Raw genomic sequence first — 8,512 nt, 5'->3', positions numbered from 1 at the left:
CTTATCCACTGAGTAGTCCATGAATCAAATCCATGTCTCTCCAGTTTGGAGATAAGAATGTCATGTGGGACTGTCAAAGACCTTACAGAGGTCATCTTGGTCTTGCCTTGTCAACTTTTGCAGTCACCCCATCACAGAAGGTGACCAGTTTGATCAGGCACAATTTGCCTTTTCTGAAGCTGTGCTGGCTGTCTCAGACCACCTCCTTGTTTTTCATGTGCGTTAACATTTTTCCATGAGGACCTGTCCCATGATCTTCCCATGCAATGAGGTAAGGCTCACAAGTCTTTAATTACCCAGACCTTCCTTTGTCACCTAATTAAAAATAGGCATGGTGTTTCCCCTTTTCCTGTCACTGGGGGCTTTGCCTGATTGCCATGAGTTCTCAAATATCATGCAGGGGGCATGCACCAGGCACTTTTTGTGGCAGCTAGGATGAAAAAAAGGTGGGGAAGTGGTTATCACGGCCAGCACCTCCTACCCTTCCCTTACAGCATGTTTCCACTGGGAAAGGGGTGGCAAATACCCTTTTCACCAGCCACCAGAACAAACTTAAAATGCTTTTAAATTTACAGCACCTTCAAGGGTGCACACACAACTATTGCAATGGCAGTAGCTAACATAGCTTAAGCTAAGAGAGAAAGAACCAGTTAGCAAGCTTTGAGTGAAAGCATGCACTGTCCTCACGTTACACAGGGGAGGGAGGTCTAGTGAATTAAAATACATGAAGCCTGGGTTATGTGAATAATGAAATGTTGTCAGTTTGACAAACACCAAATTTGACCTACTTGCCTATTTGAAGAAAAACATCAGGATAAAAAGTTCCCTTTTCCCCTGAAAACTACTTTTCATATGAGTCAATAAAACAAACACTGTTGAAATGCCTTGCTTGGGCATTATTTACACCTGGGTTTCAGGGCCTGGATGTGAAACTGGAATGGAAATTTACACTCAGAAATCATGAAGACAGAGGTGAATTTTTACATGTCCAGTAAAACAAAGAAGAACTTTCTACAGAAGACTTATAAAGATATTATTCAGCATTTACTTTAGTAACCAGTGTAATAAAAATACAGAGTTGTCTGGTTGAAATTATTCTGATAATGCCAGTAAATGTACAGTATGTGTATTCAAACTGAAACATGTCACTTAACTGGGCGTAGGGAGAACAGGTTGGTAAGGTCATATGTTGTCAGCCTTCCAACTATGATTTGAATACTGATTTGCAAGCCTCTGAATATGGGTATTATCTCTTACCTACCTCTACTGCTCCCCAGCTTCCCTGATTCCAGCTTTCCTTACCAGCAGGCAGCTTTTAATAAGCACTTGTCTGCACTAGCACGCTACCCACCACTGACACTGGCTTGTGGTCGATGCAGGGCCAAAGAAACCATCAGCCTCAGACTAGAACAAAGACTCCTGGGCTCTAAGGCTGCCTTTGAAACAGTAGGAAGAACTTTTTTCTTTGGTGCCTCAGCAAGGAAAACCATTCTGCACTCCATGCCAAAGGTGTAGATGCCAGCGCAGGTGGATGTTGCTAGTGCAGACAAACACGGAGCACGCCTTCTGCCCTGTCCTCCTGAAGTCTTCACCTGGACCACAGTGCCAGCTACTGTTACTGCCAGGACTTATTGTTTGTTCAATCTCTTAATAGGTCCTTAAGGTATTATCTTGTTTGTGTACCTGTTTGCTCTGGCTTGAGGGTAATTTAGATCAAGGTTTTAATTACCACCTCCATCACATTAAGATATTACATGGAAGAAAATGTCCTTGAAGGTCTCCAAAGGGCAAAACTCCTTCTTTGGCACTCACACCTTTTTACTAGCCTTTTGATCCTCCCCCAACTCAGGACTACAAAATTTGCAGTGCCAAAATTCGCATTAGCTTCAGGTACTGAGAGGAGAAGCAACAGCTAGGATTGGCTAATACATTAAAAAGATAAGAGCACAAACCAATGTCAGAGAAGTCTCCTGTCCTTGGCTTCTGAAAAGGGGGTCAATAAGATCAGCATGACTACAGAAGTCAGACCCACCCTTCTGCTTTGTTTCCAGCCAAGGTTGTGCATCAGTCAGACACCCGTTCTGCTCACAAGGGACTCTTTTTGGATGGAGTAATGCCTGGGTAGTGTTTAAGTAGCTCTACACATCCTCCAAAATTCAGCCCAGTTGCTTTGGCAGACAGGGTCTGACCAGGATTTACAGCATGCCCTGCACTCCCAAGACAGCAGAAGAAAACAGTAATTGGGATGGGGGGGCTTTGCCTTCCTCTTTTCTGCCCTACCTCAGGTTAAATATGCTTGTTAATTAAATAATTGATATGCAGAAATCTCCCAAGTGCTCATTTGCATTAACTATTAAGATAGTTTCAAGAAGGATGCAGCACTGCTTTCCAACAAGCTGTAAAAATCCTACACTTGTTAAACAGTGCAGCTGGAGTCCTACTGCAGGAAAAAACACAAGCCTCTCCCAAAGCACCAGAAAGGTTCCATCAGCACCTCCCCTGCCTTCAGCAGGTCCTCAAACCAAAGCTTTCCAAGACATTTTGAACGGTTTTGCAACCACAGCTTGAGACTGAATCAGTTTCTTGCTTGTCTGCCTTCCTCTGACTGAAAACATTAGAGCCAGTGCATCACAGTGGAGATATGCTGAATGAGAGCAGAATTTTTCCTGAGCTAGTATGACTGACCTGGGGACTGAGCTATCACACAAACATTTTTCTCCCTGTGCAATGTGTTTTCTTCTAGCAGGAATTCAGAGGGGCGTTAGCCCTCATCCCGCTCTCTGTAAATTGTCAGTGATGCAATTTGCTTCTCTACTTACTTCTCTTCTCCTGAACAGTTGGACCTAATGAAGATGATTTTTACCCACAGGATTCTTTCAGTCATGCAGGCTAAAAATTAAGGCAGCAATAAGGCAGGAATTTATGCTGCCTGAGAGAAACCTGCTTGTTTTGGCTCAGGAATAGAGGGTCAGTTTTGTCTCCACAATGGCTGCCCTTCAACAGTGTGATCTTGAAGAGCTCTGTAGACCTTGGGTGTTTCAAAGTGAACAAAAACTATGGCCTTAGTATCTCATCATAAAACAAAAATATCAGTCCCTAATCCCTTGGTTCAGGGTTGTTTGTCTTCTCTGCACAGAAGTGCCACAGGTCCATAATCCTCAAGGCAGGACAGGTTTCCTAACAGATCCCATAACCTGATCAGCAGGACTGGACAAGTTCAGAAGGTCCCATGTGCCAGTGCTATGCACAGAGTACTGAGTCAGTAAAGACTGCACTCATTGAACTGCCAGGATACTGGGTCTGCAATTAGCTTTGGGTAGGATTTGTAGCTAGCATGCTTCAAAGTGTGCTAAACTGGTTCAGTGTGTCTTTACTTTTTAACTTACTGCCAAATGTACAGTACTCTGCTTCAGTTCCAGGACACCTGGAAAGCAGCAGAGGATCCAAGGAGGAGCTACACACAATAGTCCACACAGAGGACTCTGTTCTTTCCCTCCATATCTTGCAATCACTTACCAAGCAAATGAAAGAATTCTAATGAAAAAGCTTTCCAAAAATACAATGCATTAAAATCAAAATATCTCCTAGCCCTGAACTTAGAGACAATCTTACCTCTAAAGAAATTATTACTGTTTAGCAGAAAGAAGATGTAAGGTAATTTTGAAAAGGATTTAGAATATAAACCATTTATATGAAAAAGAAAAAAAAAAAAACCAAGAAAATCAGTCACGGGCTCAGTTTCTGACACTATAAGGAAAAGACACAACAAATAGTACAGTACACATGGAACACATGGGGAGCTTCTCTCCTTCTCTTTGGACTTCAGAGACTCCTGTCACAGAAGACAAAGCTGGCAGCTCACCCCTGCCACGTTGCATCCCATGTGCTTCTGGGTGCTTCAGGGAAACTGTTGGAGTGATGAGGACATGTCTGAAATGTAGAAACACACCTTTGTCACATCCAGTCAAGTAACTGATTAAAAGCTGTGAAGACAGGCAAATTGGATTTTAACTGTTCTTGACTGTTAGATTTCCATCTCAGACCCCTCTGGAATGCTGCTGCCTGACACTGAACTCCAAATTATCTTTACAGACTCTTTCAACCAGAGTCGCTTCTTTGTGCAAATACCCCTCACAATATACACATATTCTGGCATGCTTTTGAATACTCTGTAAAAGGAAGAAAATTGCTGTTAGAGGAGAATTCTCCTCATAGGGACCCAATCCCCAAAGAAGCATTTTCCTGCACATAAGCAAGAAATATGTAAAGCCTTAACTTCTTCCTCATGAGAAGCAGAGCTCCAGTCTGGCTGAGTCAGGCAGCCCAGAGCCACCTGCCAGCCACCACAGCCACTAGCAAATGTTGCATTTCTCCTCTCCAGCTCCTCATTTTGATTTCAGTTTGCACCCCTGTATAGCTCTATCCCTTTTTGTCACCTGGACAGAAGGTGAAATGCTTCCACAAGAGAATTTTACATTAGTCATTAGATGAAATGAGGCAGAAGGCAGGGACAGAAATCAGTGTCTCCTGCAGGTTGCAGGCAGAGAGCATGCAGAACTTGAAATGCTCTTAAAATTATTTTTATGTATTTTTAAAATTATTTTATGTATTTCTCGTGTTTATATCATATGGGGTTTAGAGCTTGTTTTCAGTAGTATCTATTTCTCTAAATGCTTTTTCTCAAAAATAGCTTTTAAAGTTGTTTCTTATAAACCACAAACTGTCAGTTTCTGCAAACCACGCAGAGTGTAGGAATAGATGGTAAAATAAAGCAAACAAGGGAGGAAAAAAAGAGAGAGTGAGGACCTTGATTAAAAAATGCCAAGATCCTTATTTCAATTAAATAAGGGGATCTCAGGGACAGTGTTGGAGTTGTTAGCTTCCCTCTGAAACTCCCATTGGTTTATATCAGCTTATTGATTGTATTCTGCTTACAGAAAAAATGCTCAAAAATGGTTTTACTGAACAGATGGCAAGTATTGTTATCATTTAGCCATCCAATATGATTGTTTCTTTACACCATCTAAAAATTCTCTGGAGTTAATACCACAAGAGAATCCTCTGCATTTCAAAAGAAGAAAACATACACATACGAAAGTCAAACAATTTGGAGTTTGGGTGAATAGCTGGGGTAGGACTGTGTGTGTTTTGACTTCTGCAAAAGTAAACTTACAGGGAATAATTTGGGGGAGGGTGAGGAAGGAGCCTGAGACCATTTCTGGAATGATACATTGTTTTGAGAGACATGAGTGTCCTTACTGTGTTTTAAATGGAGATTTCAGAGTTCTGAAAGAAGGTCATACAATCTCCTTCTGCACCAGTGCCTCTGACACAAAATGCTGTTAGTTGTTAATCTCTCTCTCAGGGGTATTTTGGAGTTCTCAGATGCTGCTGTGACATTTGTGACAGGTGCCACGGGGGCCCAGAATATCTCAGAGAGTATTGTAGTGAGCCTAAACAGATGTTGTGGATATATGGATTACACAAGGAGTGTCTTATTGGAACTAAAAGTGCTACATGCATCTTTCTGTTCTTGGTACTATGTTCAAGTTGTATGTGTGAAGGGGAGTCACAGGAAAATAATGAGTACAGATCATTAAAAGAGATAACAGGTTTTTGAAGTGACATTCCCCCAGGGAAAAGTGATATATAATGATTTGCCCTGTTTGAGAGGTCTGACGGAGGTTGCCAGCTAAGTGGAAAAACAGCATGCTTGCCAAAAGTGGTCATGTGCCCAGGGCTCAAGAGCTGATGCATCGTACCTGCAGGGACCCTGTGTATTGAGAGGTGAGTGTGCAAGTGTAAAGTATTCTTATTGTGTCCTGATTTTCTAATAGGTCTTTGTCCAGCGAAAGCCAGATGCTTAGCAGTTAACTCAGAGAATGTTAATGCTTCCAGGCTTATTGAAAAAGCTTTATTGATGGGGGGAAGTGGAAACAGGAAGACTGGAGTGCTGAAACCTCTAAGCAACAATACCCTGACCCCAAGCAAATACAGTTTAGCATGCAGAAGAGTCCTTTTGCTGGTATGATTTATGTCATCTGAGAAAGTAGTTTAATTATCCCAGCAGAATACCTCCAAGCTGCTGGATAGCATCAATAAATTACAAAGAGGCTGTAATCTAAAACCCTGGTCTGATGGTTCAGAAAATGCAAAAGGAAAATGTGGAGAGCAAAAGGTCTCAGAGCGGGGAGCTGGAGAAGCTCAAGCAGTGACTGCCACCATGGGAAGTGTGTGGCAGTCACACACAACTGCTGTTGCTCCCCTTTTCTTCATGTACCTCAAGTGTCTGTGATGATGGGACTTGGCAATGTCATTGTCTGTGTATAAACAACAGCACTGTTTGTAATAAACATGCATATTTCACACTACTGTGCCAACTCTGCTGTCTATCAAGCCATATGCTCTTGCAGAGGGTGTCTGAATTAAGTACAAACTGCTTAACTGTGGAATGGGGGACAGATGTAGCACTGTCCCATTACAGGGACGTTCCAGGCACAAGGAGTTTCTGACCTGAAACACTTTATGATTTTCTTTGGTGTGTAAAATGGACAGAACAGGACTGAATTTTCCTTTACAGCCTTGGCATGATTATACTCAGGCAAGAAGAAGCAGAAAATCACCCCGGAAACTCCTCATTCACCTGCTCTGAAGGTTCTTCCAGAACTTTTAGAAGAGGGAGTGGAGGAGAGGGAGGGGAAGAAAGATGTGCACTAAGAACTGGCTGTGAAGGCAGTCTTTGGAGACATTCTGGAAAGCCATCTGGATGAATCTGGAACAAGCAATATTTCTGATAGCACCATTGTTTGCCACAATTATTTTTAAGTTTAAAAAATATTGTGGCTGCTTCATTTTTTGAAGAAAACCCACTACGCCTGAATCTTTGGTGCACCCTGGTTTGCACACATATCAGCAGCTCAACAATACAATAGGTTGGATTTCCTCCTTTTTTCTTTTATTTTTTTCTTTCCTGCGAAATGCGCGCGCAAGTTTTCCCCAAAATACTTACCAAATCTGAATCGGCGCCTGGGGAAGACAGTTCTCTCTCCCGCGTTGCCCGCAGACGGTGGCTAGCGGCAGCAGCCCCCCGGGCAGGAGGCATCCCGTCCCCGCGCTGGAGCGGGGCATTCCGCCGCACACGGAGCAGAGCAGAGCCGCAAACACGACAGATGCGCGCCCAGCTGTGCTGGGCTTGGGGACACTTGGCGTGGAAATTATTTTTGAACTTTTTCACCTCGTAGCCTCGGAAGTGTGTGGCAAATATTAGTCGAACCTCCAGAGTACATTAGCTGTAAAGACGAGTCATTCCCGCCCCAACATTCCCCTAAAAAACCCGACAAACCACTTGCGAAGGGAGCCGTCTCTGCCCGCCGGCTCTGCCTGCCCGCCACGCCGCGTCCCGCTAGCCGTCCCTACCTTGTCCGGCTTCAGAAGCTTAGAGATGAAGCCGAACCGGGTGCTGTCCGCAGCTGTTTTCATGACTCCTCGCTCACTCCAGGCGGGATCACTCCGGAGCCGCCCCTGAGCTCCCGCCGCGCAGCCCGCTGCCGGCGCTCTCTGGGGCAGGACCGCGCTGGTGCCCCAGGTGCTCCGCCCGCCCACCCGGTCACTGGGCCCGGGATGCTCATGAGAACGTCTCATCCCGCAGCGTCGCGGCAGGACTGCCAGGCACCGGGAGGTGCCCAGGAGCACCGCCTCCGCTCAGGTGTCGCGGCCGCGGGAGCTGTGTTAAAGCCGACGAAGTTACACCTGCTGGTGGTCTCATCAAAACTGGGCGATGCTGCATCAATTACTGAGCCTGTGGCACTGGGCTGGGGCCCGTGTGTGCCCCCCAAGGCAATACCCAAGGCAGGTATGTCTCCTTTCAAAGTACAGCTTGCAGTGGATGTATGCTGAGGAACAGCATGATGCATTTGTACTCAGGGTCCATCTGGCTTTCTTAAATTCTAAGCTTTTGTTTAAATGACAAATCGTGTCTCAACAGAGAACACCTACTAAAATGTGCATAATTGCATACATGATCTCTCTTGTATGTTTGCACTTGACTGGTGATGTGTTTGTGAGGTAACTCAAACAGGAGAAAATTTTCCTGTCATCTCTTTTCTTCATCCAGGCCTGGTGAAACTTTTAGGGATGAAATGGATACAACATGCCTGTATACAACTGTGGCAGAAAAAGCAGTCCCAGCAACCCAAGTACCTTCCTCTGCTTGATGAAGGCAACCATCAGTGCCACTGAAATGTTCATATCAGGCATGAGGATCAGCTATCACGTGAGGCACTGCATAACCCCCCAGACACAGTGGGCAAGGGGGTTCCACAGGACAGCTGGGGAATGGTGTTTGACATGTGGCAGACATCATGTTTCTTCTCTGTGCCTGTCCCCACTCCATGCCTTATATACACCTTCCTTCTGGTAGAGGAACTGCAGTTTGCTTCAGCCAGCAGTAGCTCATTTCTTCCTGTTCTGGAGTCAAACTTCCTCAAACACAAAGGTCCCAGCTGCCTGCAAG

The sequence above is a fragment of the Haemorhous mexicanus genome, chromosome Z, assembly GCF_027477595.1.
Source record: "Haemorhous mexicanus isolate bHaeMex1 chromosome Z, bHaeMex1.pri, whole genome shotgun sequence".
Taxonomy (NCBI): Eukaryota; Metazoa; Chordata; class Aves; order Passeriformes; family Fringillidae; genus Haemorhous; species Haemorhous mexicanus.
The sequence above is the reverse complement of the archived record's forward strand: the minus strand, read 5'-3'. Positions refer to the sequence as shown.